An 18,710-nucleotide genomic window follows, 5' to 3' on the forward strand; every position below is an offset into this window, starting at 1 on the left:
CTATTGTGATAATTAGAGTTGTATCAAACTCTCTAAGAATCCAATATTTCATGATAGGTCCAAGCACATCGACATCCGATATCATCATCTCAGAGACTGTGTAGCGAGGAGTGTCATGTTGCTACAGTATATTTCAATAGAGGAGCAAGATGATGACATTTTGATAAAGGCATTGTCAAAGTGTAAATTCGAGTTCCATAGAGTCAAGATCGGGGTGGAAGATAATCTCTTTCTTGTTGAAAGGGATTGTTGAAATATGGCAACAAGAATATTCCAATTTAATTTTCCTTTGAATTAAATTGTGAATTAAAATCGAATTTAGTCTTAACAGCTACTTGGAAATAGTTAATTAATTTATTTTAAATTAATTAGTTGGAGAAATTCAAGTTAGAAGTCTTTCTGAAGTCATGTAAGAGTTATCCCTTAAATTAAGGAGATAAGATTGAGTTATAGTTGAGTTGTAATTAGTTAACTCAGTTTACTGATTTAAGTCCAGTTAAATTAGTTCCAAACTATTTGAGGAACTAATAGTGAGTTAACGGTTAGTTAATGCATTAATGCACTCAACTAGTGCTACTCCAGTTAACTGAAGATTCCCTCATTAGAAACTCATACATGTCTATTCTGAGAAATACCCAATTGAGATTAATGGTCAAGTACAGTTTACTATCAGTTGCATGTGTTTTTCTCGTGGAGAAAACTCATGCATGTTGTCAAGGATTTATCGTTGAGGATTGCACAATTTTAAAGGAGGTTTTCCACTTGGTAACAAGAGAATCATCCATAAGGAACAGAGCAAGGAAATAGGAGCTTGGAGGGAAGAGAGGAAGGCTAGAGAGAATCCAAGATTTCCTGTGAGCATCTGTGAAGATTGTACTAAGAGATGGCTAGATATGAGAGCTAAGGCTTTGTATAATTCCTATGTATTTCCACCTTGTATGATAATATAATAGTGTTGGGTTTTTAACTGAGGATTTCCCCAAAGTATTTTCATTTGTATTGTGCCATTGATTCTTCTTCTTTTGGTTATATTGTTTAGCTCGATCTTTAAGCTTCCACAAATTGATAGTAGAAGTAGGTTATAGTATTCTGCTTTGATTTATATTTCATTATTGGGTTAACCTACACAGATTTTCTACTTGGTATCGGAGCTGTGAACAATATACTGAGAAGAGAATTCGATGTTTGAAGAGTGGGGTTACAAGTGAAAATTGAATTCAAATAATACTTCAAGGTTGGCCAAAGGCGTTCTATGGCTTGAGACTCGAGTATGCCTTGGAAGGTAGCTCAAATTACATAGTATGGAAAGATAGAATGGAGGCTATGTTAGAAGACAATGGCTTGAAGGAATTCATTGATCAAGAAATCCCAAAGCCAGCTTCAACTAATGCACAAGAGTTGGCTGAGTGGAAGAAGTGTGTGGCGAAGGCAAGATGGATCATCCTTAAGGAAGTTCGATACCATATTGTCTCGAGTCTCCATGGGAAGGATACTCCATTTTCAATGTCGAAGACATTGAAGGACCTCTACCAAAACAATAGCAACTAGATGAAATTGTCGCTCAAGGATATGCTTCGAAGAATCAAGATGGAGAAGAGTGATACTATTTCCACATATCTGAATAGGCTCACCACCTGTAGAGATGAGCTTGGCAGTGTGGGAATAACTATTGTCGATCAAGATATGGTGAGCCTCACTCTCCTTGGCCTTCCAAAGAGTTGGAATAGCTACCGAGACTCTGTGAATGGAAGGGAGAAACTGCCAAATTGGAACAACTATGGTTAGATCTTATGCAGGAGGAGCACACAAGATGGTTCTTCATCTAAGAATGATGATGAAGAAAATCTGGCCTTAGCAAGTAAGGCAAGGAAAGGGAAGGGTAAGGCTTCCCATTTCAAATCAAATTCTTCTCATGGAGGCAAGAAGAGTGACATGTCTAAAGTAAGATGCTTTAATTGTCACAAGATGGGACATTATGCGACTAATTTCCCATTTAAGAAGTCCAAGAAGGGATCCTCGAAAGGATCGGAAGGTTAGGCATTAGCCTCTCAGTTCGAAATGGACTTTACCCTCATCGCATGCATGGTATCATCGATGATGGGTTGTGTCTAGTATCTTGATAGTGGAGCCTCATTCCACATGACCGGTGATAAAAATTTATTCAGTGCCTTGGAGGAGAAAGACCTCAAGATGTGCATAGAGATGGGTGACAACGGAAGGTATAGTGTTTCAGGAGTGGGCATGGTTGCTTTTCAGAGGGAGCATGGAGCTCCTTTCACGTTGACAGATGTGATGTATGTGCCTGGACTGAAGAAGAATGTGATATCAGTCGCGATGTTGGAGGACAAAGGCTACGATGTTGTCTTCGGTAAAGGAAAGGCGTTCCTAAGACACATAGACATGGGTCAGACCAAGAGGATAGGGATTCAGGTGAAGAATCTCTATAAAATAGAGGTAGATGATTGTGCAGCATTGAGTACGAAACCAGAATTGGTGCAAATCCAAGACATTGGTGAGTTGTGGCATAGGCAGTTGCGCCATTTGCATCATGGGGCTTTGAATATAATGCAGCAAATATCTACAAGACTTCCCAAAGGTAAACTTGAGCAAGTTGACACATACAACGGTTGTACCTTGGGAAAGTACACCATGTCTTCCTTTCATGATCGCGATAGTTGAGCAGAGGCTATCTTAGAGTGAGTTCATAATGATTTGTGTGGACCATTCTCGACAACATCCATAGTGAAGAAAAGGTATTATGTGATTTTCATTGATGACAATTCTCGTAAATGCTAGATTTATTTCATCCAGAGGAAGAACCAAACTTTCAAAAAGTTTTGCGAGTTCAAAGCTTTGGTCGATAAAGAGTTAGGGAAGAAGATCAAGGCCTTGAGAAGTGACAATAGTGGAAAATATGTCTCTCAATAGTTTAAGGACTTCTATGCAGCTGAAGGAATTAAACAAGAGTTGACGGCACCTCATAACCCATAGCATAATGGGGTGGTTGAGAGGAAGAATAGAACTATTGTAGGAGCAGCATGGGCAAGGTTGCATGACCAAGGCCTACCACTTCACTTGTGCACTGAGGCATGCAACACAGTGGTCTATTTGCATAATAGAAGCCCACATTGCATACATGGGATGAAGACACTAGAGAAAGCTTTCTTCATTAAGAGACTAGATGTGGGTCACTTCAAGATCTTTGGCTCATCAGTATATTGCCATATGACAAATGATGCACGGAAGAAGCTTGAGCCGATAATAGAGTTGGGGATATTTTTGGGGTACATTGATACACCTCACAATTATCAGGTGTACTTGTCTACCAGTCGAAGGACAATGGTTTGCAGAGATCTCAAGTTTGATGAGTAGAAGGCCATGCAAGTTTCCCTTAAGAGGGAGCTCCAACTACAGGCTATGGAGGAACTGTTGGTTCCTAAGGAGGAGGAGCCTGAGACTGATGCCGAGTAGCCACATGCAGAGGTTCCAGGTGTGGAGACATCCAGTCAAGCAGAGTCTTCCAGAGATGGATGGAAGTGCACAAGAGAAGCTGATATATTGTTGGAGGATGCGATAGAGAATGTGGGAGCACCATCTTATCAGCATAGACAGAGGAGGTCACCTGAGAGGTACACTGGATACATGGCCCTTACTGGGGAATGCGTTGAGACTGAGCCATCTTCCTCTAAGGAAGCAGTGCAGAAGCCGATTTGGGTTGATGCTATGGTGGAGTATGACTCCATAGTTCATAACAGTGTTTGGGACATGGTTCCCAGACCGGAGAACAAGTTAGTTGTGAGTTCCCACTAGCTTTACAAGGTAAAGAAAGCTGTTGATGGTAGTGTGGAGAAGCATAATCCAGGATTTGTTGCCTGTGGCCTTTCATAAGACGAGGGGATTAACTATGATGAGACTTTTTTTCCTATCGCAAGGTACTCATCTATCAGATCTATGTTGGCACTATCAGCACAGATGGGTTAGAAGATCCATCAGATGGATGTGAAGACTGCATTCCTCAATGGCCAAATTGAGGAAGAGGTGTACATAGAGCAGCCAGAAGGTTTTGAGACCTTCAATTGTGAGTTGCATGTGTGTCGACTCAAGAGACCATTGTACGGGCTGAAGCAAGCACCTCGTGCTTAGTACACTAGGATAGACAACTACTTCACTGGGTTGGGCTTCACAAAGAGTGAAGCAGATGCAAACCTATAACACATCATGGTGAAAGGTAAGTTATTGATCATCATACTTTATGTTGATGATCTCATATTGATTGGTGATGATCAGTTGATCATGTCTTGCAAGGAGGACCTTGCAAGAGAATTCGAGATGAAAGACATGGGTCTCATGCATTACTTCCTTGGCATGGAATTGTGGCAGAAGGATGGGGAGTTGTTTGTGTCTCAGGGCAATTTTTCTAACGAGATACTCAGGAGATTCCACATGGATAAGTGCAAGCCCATGCAGACTCCTCTAGCAGGTAACTGGAGGAAGGAGGTTTCTACCTCAAGAGAAGTGGTAGAGGCTACTCTGTGTAGGAAGCTTGTGGGTTCATTGATGTACTTAGTGATCACATGACCAAATTTGTGCTATGCGGTGAACTAGCTGAGTCAAGCAATGGCCCAGCCTACCAAGATGTTTTGAAAGGCAGAAAAGCATGTATTGAGATACCTTAGAGGCACATGTCAGTATGGATTATGGTACAGATGCACAAAGGGAGTGAAACTACACGGCTTCACTGATGCAGATTGGGCAAGGAGTCCATCAGATCAGAAGAGCACATCAGGAGGGATTTTCAACCTTGGGTCAGCGGCAGTTTCTTTGTACAGCAAGAAATAGAGGTCAGTTTCACTCAGCTCAGCAGAGGAAGAATACATGGCTGCAAGTCAGGTAGCATGTGAGGTTATCCGGATGCAGAAAATCCTAGTTGGTTTGTTTGATCAAAGGATGGATCCAACTGTGATCTATTGTGATAATCATAGTTGTATCAAACTCTCTGAGAATCCAGTATTTCATGATAGGTCCAAGCACATCGACATTCAGTATCATCATCTCAGAGACTATGTAGCGAGGAGGATCATGTTGCTGCAATATATTTTGATAGAGGAGCAAGATGCTGACATTTTTACAAAGGCATTGTCAAATTGTAAATTCGAGTTCCATAGAGACAGGATCGAGGTGGCAGATAATCCCTTTCTTGTTGAGAGGGATTGTTGAAATATGGCAACAAGAATTTTCCAATTTAATTTTTCCTTGAATTTAATTGTGAATTAAAATCGAATTTAGTCCTAACAGCTGCTTGGAAATAATTAATTAATTAATTTTAAATTAATTAGTTGGAGAAATTCAAGTTAGAAGTCTTTCTGAAGTCATGCAAGAGTTATCCCTTAAATTAAGGAGATAAGATTGAGTTATATTTGAGTTGTAATTAGTTAACTCAGTTTACTGAGTTAAGTCCATTTAAATTAGTTTCAAATTGTTTGAGGAACTGATGAGCCCCATAAATGGGTAATTATATGGGCTCATTTTGCCTCCTAACATAGTTAAATCAACCATTCTCTTAGCTTATTGCATGTTTTTATTATATTTATGCTTATGGAGTGAGTTGAGTTAGTTATGATGCCATGAGGTCTAATATGTGTTTAATGCATATTTTTGTTGAATTTTGAAGACAAATTCAAAGATTCAATGGACAATTGGCAGCAATAATTCGAAGTGGAAAAAGCAAAGGATTTATAGGAGGGAATCCCCCTCATTTATTACTCCCCACTTCAAATTCCCCTTCATGCAGCTCAGAGTACACACAGCCAAATCAATTCACTAGAAGGCAGCCGAGAAAGTGGAGGATAACTTAGGTTTATCTCGAGTTTTGGGAGCCAAGCCTCCCTTATTTTAAGGAAGCTGTTGGGAGCTTCAGTGGTATAAGTAGAGAGGCCTCGGGCCTCACTAGGGTTGAATTTTTGTCGAAATTTTGTTGAATTTCTGTTGCAGTATTGCTAATGTAACTCTGCTCAACTTCGAGATTATTATCTTGACAGTTCATGTAATCTTGTTATTGTTTTGAGAATAAAGATGGAATCCTTTTTGAGTTAGCACTGAGTTACCTCAGAGGGCTAAATCTCTTGGGTTAGGGCCTAATCCAAGTAGCCAAGCTCCTCTTTGTTTGTATTTATATCCTTTGTTTCAGTTTATGGAATAGTTACTATCAGATGAATTTCTTTCTTGGTTAAGAATAGGTTGCTTTTGGTGATTTAGAAGGTTGTTCCATTTTTGTTTTCTATAGCAAGTTAAGCAGTGATAGAAAGAAGATTCAAAAGGCTAGAAATAGTGCCTTGGCCTCTTTTCCTCTCTTTGGGACCATGAATTGAGGCAAAGGCCCTCTTGCTGCCCCGAAAACACAGATTTTCCTTCTCCATAGGATTTCTAGTGTCTGCATGTTTGTTAGAAGGTTAATGCTTTGCTTTAGATCTCTTCCACCATGCTCATTACTGTCTTTGCAATAAGTCTTCTTCCATGCTTTCTCTCCTTGTATCATTTTTCAGCATTTACTTCCATAGCTCATAATTTGGAATAGCTTGATGCAAAATCTATTTTTTTGATGTACTCATTTCCTTGCTTGCTTGATCTCATTGGTTGACTGTCAGTTCTTTTGCAGTAGATCTCTTTTCAAAATAGGTCAACCTATCAGCCATCACATTCTCTTCCTGATCCACGCCCTACAGGTCGCCCAAAGTTCACCTCAAATCTGCCTTAGTTTTCTGCATTTTTCCATAGGATTTCTTCCTCTCTCCCAATCATCTTTCCCTCTCCTAGTGACCCTTGGTGGACCCTAGGTGCCCTACCACATCATCCAAACCTTCATCTACCTTTTTCACCCACTCTCACACCCTCATAAACTTCAAAACTGCTCTCGGCATCCTCTTGTAGACCTCCTGTAGATCCCCTATGTCCTCCTGTAGATTTTCCTGTAGGCTTTCTTTTGAAGGCCGAGTGTGGAAAAGCCTCCAGAATGCCACCCGAGACCTCCTAGGACCCATCCACACCATCCTACATCTCCTCAAACCCCAAAGTCGCCCTTCAACACCACCTATTCGCTTCCACCTTCACACACAATAAAATACATTCATGCCAATTTCACATAAAAATACATAAAAATCCAAAAAGATGTTTTTTTCTCATTTACTTCTAGAAATAGCTTGAGAAGATGTTGTTTACTTCCTTAAGTAGGTGATGGCATTCATTTCATGGTTTTCATAGTGCTTTCTACAAAAGTAGGATTAGTTGGTTAAGTAGGGTTTGCTAGGTTTACTTTACATTTCAGTCTTTTTCCTTTCTGCAATTAGAGTAGCCTCTATAGAGTAAGCTTTCCTTTCTTTCATCACATATAGAGTTTCTTCTGGAATCCATAGAAGTTGGCTTGAGCTCCTAGTGATCTTGCGCCAGCTGACCAAGTGATAGCCTGCGGTAAGAACTAGTACTTGTGCATATAGCATCGTCGCTTCCAAGTTTGTTACAAACTACCGAGTTGATAAGAGTAAAGTAGACAACCCATGAGTTGCAGCATTATTTTTGCAATATTGGTGCTCACCAGGAACTAGTAGTCAGTTAACAATCAATTGATGCATTAAGGCAGTCAACTAGTGCTACTCCAGTTAACTGAAGATTCCCTCATCAGAAACTCATGGATGTCTATTCTGAGAAATACCCAATTGAGAATAATGTTCAAGGATAGCGTACTATCAGTTGTATGTGTTTTTCTCAAGGATAAAACTCATGCATGCAGTCAAGGATTTATCCTTGAGGATTCAGCAGATTTGAAGGAGGTTTTCCACTTCGTAACAGGAGAATCATCCACAAGGAATAGCGCAAGGAAATAGGAGCTTGGAGGGCAAAGAGGAAGGCTGGAGAGAAGCCAAGATTTCCTGTGAGCATCTATGAGGATTGTACTGAGAGCTGGCTAGCTATGAGAGCTAAGGCTTTGTATCATTCCTATGTATTTCCACCTTGTATGATAATACAATAGTTTGGGGTTTTTAGCTGAGGCTTTCCCCAAAGTATTTTCATGTGTATTTTGCCATTGATTCTTCTTCTTCTGGTTATATTGTTCAACTCGATCTTTAAGCTTATGCAAATTGATAGTAGAACTAGGATATAGTATTCTTCTTTGATTTATATTGCATTATCGGGTTAACCTACACAGGTTTTTTACATGGTATTGAAGCTGTGAATAGTATACTGAGAAGAGAATTCGAAGTTTGAAGTTTGGGGTTGTAGGTACAAATCGAATTCATATCATACTTCAAGGTTGGCAAATGGCGTTCTATGCCTTGAGACTCGAGTATGCCTTGGAAGTTAGCTCGAATTACATAGCATGGAAAGATAGAATGGAGGTTGTATTAGAGGACAATGGCTTGAAGGAATTCATTGATCAAGAAATCCCAAAGCCAGCTTCAACTAATGCACAAGAGTTAGTTGAGCAGAAGAAGTGTATGGCGAAGGCAAGATGGATCATCCTTGAGGGAGTTTGAGAACATATTGTCTCGAGTCTCCATGGGAAGGATACTCCATTTTCAATGTGGAAAACATTGAAGGACCTCTACCAGAATAGTAGCGACCAGAGGAATTTGCACTCAAGGATAAGCTTCGAAAAATCAAGATGGAGAAGGGCGATACTATTTCCACATATCTGAACAAGCTCACCACCTGCAGAGATGAGCATGGCAGTGTGGGAATAACTACTTCCGATGATGATTTTGTAAGCCTTATCTGTTGCATTATCTTCAAAGCCCCATGATGCAAATGGCCCAACTACCTGTGCCACAACTCACCAATGTCTTAGCTTTTCACCAATTTTGCTTTCGTACTCAACGTTGCATAATCACCTACCTCTAGTTTATAGAGATTCTTCACCTGAATCCCTTTCCTCTTTGTCTGACCCATGGCTATGTGTCTTAGGAACACCTTTCCTTTACTGAAGAAAACATCGTAGCCTTTTTCCTCCAACATCGTGACCAATACCAAGTTCTTCTTCAATCCAGGCACATACATCACGTCTGTCAAGGTGAGAGGAGCTCCATTCTCCCTCTAAAAATAAACCATGCCTACTCTTGAAACACTATACCTTCCATCATCACCCATCTCTATGTACATCTTGAGGTCTTTCTCCTCCAAGGCACTGAATAAATTTTTATCATCGGTCATGTGGAATGAGGCTCCACTATCAAGATACCAGACAAAACCCATCATCGATGATACCATGCATGTAATGAGGGTAAAGTCCATTTTGAGCTGAGAGGTTAATGCCCCACCTTCCGATCCTTCTGAGGATCCCTTCTTGGACCTCTTTGATGGGAAATTAGTTGCATAATGTCCCATCTTGTGACAATTAAAGCATCTTACTTTAGACATGTCACCTTCTTCCCTCCATGAGAAGAATTCGATTTGAAATGGGAAGCCTTCCCTTTCCTTTTCCTTGCCTTACTTGTTAAGGCTATTTCTTCATCATCATTCTTGGATTAAGAACCATCTCGTGTGCTCCTCCTGATCTCCTCCTACATAAGATCTGACCACAGTCGTTCCCAATCTGGTAGTTTCTCCCTTCCATTCACAGAGTCTTGGTAGCTATTACAACTCTTTCGAAGGCCAAGGAGAGCAAGGCTCACCATATCATCATCGGCAATAGTTATTCCCACACTTCCAAGCTCATCTCTACAGGTGGTGATCTTGTTCAGATATGTGAAAATAGTATTTCCCTTCTCCATCTTGATTCTTCGAAGCTTATCCTTGAGTGCAAATTTCCTCTAGTTGCTATTGTTCTAGTAGAGGTCCTTCAATGTCCTCCACATTGAAAATGGAGTATCCTTCCCATGGATACTCGAGACAATATGGTCTCAAACTCCCTCAAGGATGATCTGTCTCACCTTCACCACACACTTCTTCCACTCTTGTGCATTAGTTGAAGCTAGCTTTGGGATTTCTTGATCAATGAATTCATTCAAGCCATTGTATTCTAATACAGCCTCCATTCTATCTTTCCATCTATGTAATTCGAGCTACCCTCCAAGGCATACTCGAGTCTCAATCCATAGAAAGCCATTAGCCAACCTTGAAGTATGATATGAATTCGATTTGCGCCTGCAACCAGGAACTTCAAACTTCGAATTCTCTTCTCAGTATATTGTTCACACCTCTGATACCATGTATAAAATATGTGTAGGTTAACCCGATAATGCAATATAAATCAAAGCATAATACTATAACCTACTTCTACTATAAATTTGCAGAAGCTTAAAGATCGAGTTGAAAAATATAACTAGAAGAAGAAGAATCAATGGCACAATACACATGAAAATACTTTGGGGAAAGCCTCAGCTAAAAACTCCACACTATTGTATTATCATACAAGGTGTAAATACATAGGAATTATACAAAGCCTTAGCTCTCACAGCTAGCCAGCTCTCAGTACAATCCTCATAGATGCTCACAGGAAATCTTGGTTTCTCTCCAGCCTTCCTCTCTGCCGTCTAAGCTCCTATTTCCTTGCGTTGTTCCTTGTGGATGATTCTCCTGTTACCAAGTGAAAAACCTCCTTCAAAACTACAGAATCATCAAGGATAAATCCTTGACTACATGCATGAGTTTTCTCCATGAGAAAACACATGCAACTAATAGTACACTATCCTTGAACATTAATCTCAACTAGGTCTTTCTCAGAATAAACATGCATGAGTTTCTGATGAGGGAATCTTCAGTTAACTGGAGTAGCACTAGTTGAGTGCATTAATGCATCAACTGAATGTTAACTCATTATTAGTTCCTAAAACAGTTTGGAACTAATTTAACTAGACTTAACTCAGTAAACTGAGTTAAATAATTACAACTCAAATATAACTCAACCTTATCTCCTTAATTTAAGGGATAACTCTTGCATGACTTCAGAAAGAATTCTAACTTGAATTTCTCCAACTAATTAATTTAAAATAAATTAATTAATTATTTCCAAGTAGTTGTTAAGACTAAATTGGATTTTAATTCACAACTTAATTCAAGGACAAATTAAATTGGAATATTCTTGTTTCCATATTTCAACACCTATCAAACTTTATATAATAACTTTGTAGACGTTTCTCTGAATTCTTTTATGAATTTATTGAAAAATTTACAATTGAGAAGACGACATGTGGGTTGGTTTGGACAACTCCCTAAGAATATAAATCTCTTCATTACATTGGTTTGGTTTTGGTCGGTTTTTTGTTGTATTATCTGGAAGAGTTATACATAAATTACATAAACCTCTAAGGAAGTAAATAAATTTTTACTCAAACAAAGATGAGGCCATTTCAACCACTGTTCACTAGAATCAAGCTCCTTATTGAGGAATAAGTAATGCCACATTTTCAAAAAAATTATATGTTCTAGGTTGAATTAATCAAGTTGCTTATTGAAGGATAAGTAATGCCACATTTTCAGGAAATTTATATGTTCTAGGTTGCATGATTCAGAGCCTCTAATTGAATGGTAATTTGAGATATGCTACATTCCACAAGTAGAACTTGCTCACCAAGTCATCTATGAAAAATAGGTTGTGTAACTTTGCATTGTAAAATATTGATTTTTTGCTTAAAGTGTTGTTGTTAGTGGAGTTCCATGTTTCATGTAAGTTGAGGTTTATTTAGTGGTGCATTTTTTAATCTTTTCACCTAAATTACATAAACCTATAAGGAAGTAAATAAATTTGTACTCAAACACAGATGAGGCCATTTCAACCACTATTCACTAGAAATCGAGCTACTTATTCAGGAATAAGTAATGCCACATTTTCAAAAAATTTATACGTTCTAGGTTGATTTAATCAAGTTTCTTATTGAGGGATAAGTAATGCCACATTTTTAGGAAATTTATATGTTCTAGGTTGCATGATTTAGAGCCACTAATTGAATGGCAATTTGAGATATGCCACATTCCACAAGCAAAACTTGCTCACCAAGTCATCTATGAAAAACAGGTTGTGTAACTTTGCATTGTAAAATCTTGATTTTGTGCTTAAAGTGTTGTTGTTAGTGGAGTTCCATGTTTCATGTAAGTTGAGGTTTGTTTAGTGGTGCATTTTGGATCTTTTCACTTGTTAGCTTTCCTTGTGTTAAAGTTGGATATATTTTCTATTGATTAATTTTTGGGGAGCCATGAGTCCCATCATCACATTGATGAAGAACAAACCCACTTTAACATGAAGTGAGAGATCTGAATCTTGAGCTTGTCCCAAACTTTAACAATGCTTTTACCAACAAATCATGGGGGCATACCTTTCTCTTTGTGGGTGTCATTTCTGCTTGCAACCATGGAGGATTTTACCAACAAATCATGGGGGCATATCTTTCTCTTTGTGGGTGTCATTTCTGTTTTCAACCATGCAGTCCTAGTGGATGAAGGATGTAAATACTTTAAATCAATGAGTCAACACTATGGCATCAAACCAAGAGAGGAGCACTAAAACTGCATGGTTGACCTTCTCAGTTGGGCTGGTCTCCTGGATAAAGCATTGAACTTTATCAATGAAATTCCATTTATGCCTAGTGCTTTGGTCTGGGGAAGTTTACTTGGTGCTTGTAGAATCCATGCCAACATGGAGCTAACAAAACATGCAGAGTGGAACCACATTGAAGTGGACCATATGTGCAGTTGTCCAAAATCTACATTTTCATTGGTAGATGGGATGTTAAAGCCAATATTAGAAAGGTGATGAAAGACAAAGGGGTGAAGAAGGAAATGGGACACAACTGGATCGAAATTAAGAATGAGGTGCATAAATTCAGCACACCAAATAGATCACATTCAGAAACAAATAAAATGGAAGGTTAGCCATTTCCTTTTGGGTTTCTTAATGAAATATTAGGAACAAGTTTCACAATCATTATGAATGTTTGTTGAGACTATTATATTTCCATCAAGTTTATCTTCAAGATTCATAATCATGAAATTGTTGCAAATGATAGCCACTACTTCCATTATTTAATGGGTTGGTTGTGCCTTTTTGTTGATTTCCAGTGATGCCATGAGAAATGGGGAAAAAAAATATTTCTCATAGAAACGTCAATAAATATATAAAATTGCATAACAAAAATTACTTCTATCTTCTATGTTACTCTTTCCTATGCTCACGCCTTATGACGTTTCCTTTGTAACATATGGTGCAATTGCTAGTAATAATAGTTAAAGATTAAAGTAGATTGATCATCATTAACCATAACTTACACATTTAATTATGGTTATCTATGATTAACCATGTTTTACCATATATTCATATCATAACCATATTTATTTATAGTTGAGGATGGTCGATTATTTTTTACAATGTTTAACTTAAGTTGGAAATGGTTGACCATAGTTTATTTTGTTTCACTATGATTGACAATATTTGATCAAGGCTGGCCATGGTTGATTTTGTTTATTCAATGTTAACCATAGTTAGCTATGTTTCACTATAAGTTAGAATGGTTCATTATGTTTGACCATATTTAGATGTGGTTAATATGGTTATCTATGATTAACCATGTTTTACCATGTACTCATATCATAACCATGTTTATAACATAGTTGAGGGTGGTCAATTAATTTTTAAAATGTTTGACTCAAGTTATGATTAACCGTGTTTTACCATATACACATATCATAACCATGTTTGTTTATAGTTATGTTTTACCATATACTCATATCATAACCATGTTTATTTATAGTTAGGGATGATCGATTAATTTTTACAATTTTTAGCTCTTGGAAATGGTTGATCATTGTTTAGCTTGTTTCACTATGATTGATAATATTTGATCAATATTGGCCATGTTTGATTTTGTTTATACATGCTTAACCATAGTTAGCTATGTTTCACTATGAGGTAGAATGGTTCATTATAGTTGACCATCTTTATATGTGGTTAATGATGGTTTCTTATATTAGAATATGTTTAGCCATGGTTAACTATAATACACTATCTTTAACCATGGTTAACTATAGTATATCATATCTAACCATGGTTGATTATGTTTCATAATGGTTGACTATGGTTGGACATGATTAACCATTTTTAACCATGTTTCATAGTGATTAGAATTTTTGACTATGTTCTAACATCTTTTGTTATGGTAAGGATGGTTTGCTTTGATAAAATTTCTACATTTGTAAATTTTTATAATGGATAACAAAGGCCAATAAACTATGTTAGAGAATAGTTTAGTATGTTTATGTTGGACTGTAGAATTCAATCAAGTATGTTAGAGTATGGTTCAATATGGTAGAATAAGGGTGATTAAAACTAATTATGGTTGACCATGTTTCACCATAATTGAAAAAAATATTATTGGACTTGGTAGATAATTTTCTAGTATTATTAACTTTGATAATTATATTATCAACTTTGTATTATCAATCACTGTTAATCATGGTTGATAATGGTTAAGGATGTTTGATTGTTGTTAGATCGCTTTTTACTATATTTGATTTTGGCTAAGTAGGTTTAAATATGATTAATTATGGTTGAGATGGTTTATAACTGATCTAATTAAGAAAATTAGTTTTGATGTGCTAAAATTCCCTTTCAGAATATATTAAAGGTGCTTGAGGATTAGTGAAATTATTTGCAAGTTTAAACATGGGTTTTGAGTTTTTTTAAATGTAATTTTTATGTGCAAATTAACATAAAAAAATGACTGAAAAAAAAAAACATATAATAGACATAAACATCACCATAAATAGTATCACAACGACACATGATGAAGGAGTTCATCCCTCCTGGGCTACATCTCCTTGATCCAACTTCCAATGGCTTGGACCTCTCTATTATGCTCAAAAGTGTGAATACATCAGTTTACAATGCTCGGAAAGCTCTGAAACTTGTTCCCATGGCTCCAAAATGCCCAAATATGCCTATGTAGCCTCTTTCTCCTCCTGATTTGGTAAAAAACTGAAGATGTTATGGCCTTTACCCAATCTTCTATTAATTTCACCGCAAATTCCCCAAAATCTGGCACCATCCTACAATTTCACCCAAAAATGTGCTAACGGAGCGACAATTTTGCCGAAATTTGGGCGAAATTGTCAGACACTTTAAATGTCTGCTAACACCTGTTTTCTAAAAAACGTGGCCACATGGGGGGCCACGTGCCCGGGGCTAAGGCCAACGACCCACCCGAGCTGGACGGACCCCGCACTACTCCAATAATGGTCACATGGGGTTGACATGTCCACGGACTGGCCCCCAGGGGTTGGCCCCTTTTTGAAATAGCGCATCCATAATCTTTAAGTAGTGGTCGCCATCATAGTCTATTAAGACTCATGCTAGTCGCACAATGGTAGGAGGCTTAGTTATATGTTGTGAAGTCACGGGTTCAACCCCCTCTACCTCCCCCCGGACTTAAACCAAAATTTTGGTGGCCACCCGGGCTGCCACGTGGCGGCCTCTGGCTAGGCCATGTGTCAGCCCGTGGTTGGCCACCACTCCAAACAATCATTTAACTTCGCCGAAAATGATCCATTGACAAAATGCCACTTGTCATCAATGTTGAAAATAGCAATAAGAAATGTTAAAATTAGAAGTGCTAAAAATAGTGCTACTATAAATAGCAGTTCGGGTACTAGTGATGGACATAGCAACAAGGAATGAAAAATGGAAGTGCTAAACATAACATTTCTATACATAGCATTTTAGGATACCTTCCCATTTTAGTTAGTCCCTGAACTAAAATAGAGAAGTAAAAATTCGAATTTGATCTTAGCAGTTGTTTGTAAAATAATTAATTAATTCACAATGAGTTAATTAGTTGTAGAAAATCAAACATGAATTCTATGTGGGGACATACAATAGTTTCTCCATTGATTGAGGAATTTATCCATCTATTAAAGAGATAAGGATGAGCTGTAATATTGAGTTGTAATTAGTTGGCTCAGTTGACTGAGTCAAGTCCAGTTAGATTAGTTCAAACAGTTTGTTGAATTAATTGTGAGTTCAGTTAGTTAATGCATGCATGCATGTAACTGCTGCACTTCAAATAATTGAATATTCTCTCATAAATAACTCATGCATGTCAATTGATTCAGAAACCCAGTTGAGATCAGAGCAAGGGACAGTGTACTATCAGTTGGAGGATTTTTCCTATATAGGAAAATCGTCCATGCAAAAGGAATTATCTCCTTCAGGTTTGTGCAATTATTTCTGAGCCAAGTGAGCAGTGTGAGGTGGGAATTCACACAAGTGGAAGCACTGGACCACACGAAAAACTGTGCAAGGAAATAGGAGGCTTGGAGGGCAGAGGAGAAGGTTGTGAGAGCCTTTGATTGTCTATGAGCAGTATTGTTTGATTGCAGAGAGAGCGGGATAGCTTGAGAGCTAATTCTTTTGTAACTTGAACATATTTCCACTTGTATGATAATACAGAGATTGGGGTTTTAGGTTGAGGCTTTCCCTGGGTTATTTCTTCTGTGTTATGTGTGATTGATTTCTCATTCTCAGTTATATGTGTTATCATTAATTTTGCTCATATTCAATTAAGCTTCCACAAAGTTTGTTGTAGAAGTAGATCTTGTATTTTGCTTTAGTATATTGCATAATTTGTTGATCTACAGTGGGAATTTCTACATGGTATCGAAGCAAAGTTGATCAAAGCGAAGAAAAGTATACAAGAAGGGAGAAGTTCGAAGTTTGAGGTTCCTGAATATAGAAATCGAGTTCTTATCACATCTCAATTTCACCAATGGCGTTCAACTGTTTAAGACTCGAGTATGCCCTTGATGGAAACTCTAATTATATAACCTGGAAGGATTGCATAGAAGCAATATTAGAGGATAATGGTCTAAAGGAATTCATTGATCAAGAATTCCCCAAGCCGACTGATGCTACTCAATTGGCGAAATGGAAGAAATGTGTGGCTAAAGCAAGAAGAATCCTTCTGGAGGGAGTTTGAGACCACATAGTCTCGATTCTCCATGGGAAGTAGATACCATTTTCGATGTGGAAAACATTGAAAGATCTATATCAGAACAACAGCAATCAGAGGAATCTGGCGCTAAAAGACAAGCTTCAGAAAATCAAGTGTGAAAAGGGCGACACAATCTCTACATATCTGAACAAGCTCACCACCTGCAGGGATGAGCTTGGAAGTGTAGGGATCATGACTAGTGATGATGACATGGTGAGTCTTGCACTCCTCGGTCTTCCTAAGAGCTGGCATAGCTACCAAGACTCAGTTAATGGAAGAGAAAAATTGCCAAATTGGGAACGACTTTGGTCGGATCTGATGCAGGAGGGGATAAGAAGAAGCACCAGAGATGGATCCTCATCGAAGCAAGATTATGAGGAAAATCTAGCCTTAGCCAGTAAGGCAAGGAAAGGGAAAGGGAAGGATTATCATCCCAAATCCAATTCTTTCCATGGTGGGAAGAAGTTTAACAAATCGAAAGTGTGATGCTTTCATTGTCACGAAGTGGGCCATTTTGCTACAAATTGTCCACTAAGGAAATCCAAGATGGGATCCGTGGAAGGATTAGAAGGTGAGGCACTGGCCTCACAGTTCGAGTTGGATTTCACTTTTCCCATCCATGGTTTCATCTATGGTGGGAAGTGGTTGGTTTCTTGATAATGGAGCTTCTTTCCACATGACCGACGACAAGAGTTTGTTCAGTACCTTGGAGGAGAAAGATCTCCAGATACTCATAGCGATGGGTAATGGTGAAAAATATGGTGTCTCAGGTGTAGGCACGGTTGTTTTTTAGAGGGAGCATGGAGATTTCATTACCTTGATCGATGTCAAGTATGTACCAGGACTGAGGAAAAATTTGGTGTCGATCGCCATTCTGGAAGACAAGGGCTATGATGTAGTCTTCAGTAAGGGAAAGGTTTTCCTTAAACACGTCACCACGAGATAGGTGAAGCAGATCAGTTCACAAGTCAACAACCTATATGCTCTTGAGGTTCAAGATGCATGTAAAGCCTTGAAGAGCAAGGAAACTGATGGAGACTTGGTGGTTGAGAGGGAGAGTACATTACCTCTCAACATGCAGTGCCAAAAGAAGTCTCAAACAATTGTGAAGGAGCCACAATTGGTGAAGTAGCTTTAGGAGGTTGTGTGGCAGCCACAACTAGAGAAGTCGAGAGGAGATCGAGTGGAGGCATCCACTCATGCAGAGACCTCCAGAAGGGTGGAATTTTGAGCCAAGTGAGCAGAAGGATCACATGCATCCATACCTCCAGGTAGGAGGTGGGGCGATGTGGGGTGACAGTCCCAAAAAGGCTGGAATAGGGGAAGGATCATTGAGGTACCCAACCACTTTGATTAGACCTTACTATAGGAGCCCTGACAAGGAATAGCAGGATTGGCTAAGTGGGTAGAGGAAGATGTGGATGGATCGGCAGAGAGAGCTATAGTGCAGGAATCTCAAGACAGTGCAGAGCTAGCAGGCTGCAATAACGTGAGAGGCACAGGAGTGTTGCACCAGTGCAGGATGGCACGGAGAGGTGTGAAATGGTGCACGATGCATGGAGTGTTGCAGAAGCACAAAGGTCAGAGAGGGAGCACTTGTCAGTGACAGAGGGAGCTTCAGCATCAAAGGGTGTTTCTAGCCCAACATAGAGGTCATTTGGGAGAATTTTTTGTTTCTAGAGTTGCTAGAGAAATAACACTTGGGAGAAGTGTTGCATGGAGAACATTCCAAAGGTTCAGGAT

Source organism: Pinus tabuliformis, chromosome X, assembly GCF_031772625.1.
Source record: "Pinus tabuliformis cultivar Carrire ecotype Pingquan chromosome X, CPIR1, whole genome shotgun sequence".
NCBI classification, from domain to species: Eukaryota; Viridiplantae; Streptophyta; class Pinopsida; order Pinales; family Pinaceae; genus Pinus; species Pinus tabuliformis.